This window comes from Sinocyclocheilus rhinocerous, unplaced genomic scaffold (assembly GCF_001515625.1).
Source record: "Sinocyclocheilus rhinocerous isolate Xijiao unplaced genomic scaffold, SAMN03320098_v1.1 scaffold23132, whole genome shotgun sequence".
Classification (NCBI taxonomy): Eukaryota; Metazoa; Chordata; class Actinopteri; order Cypriniformes; family Cyprinidae; genus Sinocyclocheilus; species Sinocyclocheilus rhinocerous.
The window spans coordinates 1-1,199 of NW_015665442.1; the positions used below are offsets into that span (position 1 = coordinate 1).

The window sequence follows — 1,199 nt, forward strand, 5'->3', positions numbered from 1 at the left end:
GGGAAAATGTGGGTCCCATGGCCAAACCAGTTGAGAACCACTGGTGTAAACAGCGCCTCAGTGAACATGCGAGTGTTGCATTTTCAGAAAATAATGACATTTTAGTCTATTCATAAAGTCATTTTATCATAATGAAGAAAAACGGCATCTATTATTACTTCTCAGAATTTTATTTAAACAAAATCAGTTCTGAATTGACATTTGAAACATATTTGTCCGCAAAATCCAAGTCATGAGGTGCGACCGTCATCAAGCAGAACAACAAGAAACCAGAAAACTCTAAAGCAGATGTCTGAGCCCTGAATAATACTCTGGATGAACTCACTCTGGTTCATGGTGATTCCCCAGCCGGAGACTCTGCACATGCTGTCTGGAGGAGCACAGCTTTTGGGCAGATCCACAGGCTTCACAAACTCATCGAGAGTCACGGGTTTGCTCAACTTGATCAGCATGATGTCATTGTCAGTGGTGTCGGGTGACGGATGACACGCTCAGACAGGATGGACTGCTCGCTGCTCTCATCCACAGCAATGTGGTGTTTACCCAGACGAACCTCTATGCGGCTAACAGAGAGATTATGGTGACAAAAAAAGGCAATTATTTACTACTTTAGATCATTATTATTTTCTCTTGCGTGAGGAACTTGCCTCCCCGTTGAAAAAAAAACAACATATGCTGGTTAGGTATGTTTTAAAGCATGACTGCTGGTTTGAGCTGGTTTAAGCTGGTCCTAAGCTGATCTTTAGCTGCTCAGGACCAGTTTAGGACCAGCATATGACCAGCTCAAACCAGCAGTCATGCTTCAAAACATACCTAACCAGCATATGCTGTTTTTTTCAACAGGGCTGCGCTACTAAATTGACCTTTTTAAATACATTTCATTCATATGCAGCATATACTGTTTTTTTCAACAGGGCTGCGCTACTAAATTGACCTTTTCAAATACATTTCATTCATATGCTGCCCCTGTCCTGCACTGGTCAAAGTAACAAAATGATAGCAAAGATGAGACTTACGAGCTGTAGCAGTGGGCAGCCGACGATCCAGTCCTGACTGATCAGGGATCCACCGCACTGGCTGGTGAGAGATCTCAGAAACGCCATCCAAGGTTGGGAATGAGGCTCGCATTCATATCCTCCCAACAATCCTGACAAACTTTTCAGCAACTACATAAATTCAATGTCTGTAGTCATCATTTC

General features: G+C 42.9%; 1 pseudogene; it reads right to left on the bottom strand.

Annotated features, from left to right (window-relative positions):
• Window positions 1-169: 169 nt before the first annotated feature.
• LOC107731372 (trypsin-2-like) lies at window positions 170-1,147 on the bottom strand (annotated as a pseudogene).
• Between the last annotated feature and the right edge of the window lie 52 nt (window positions 1,148-1,199).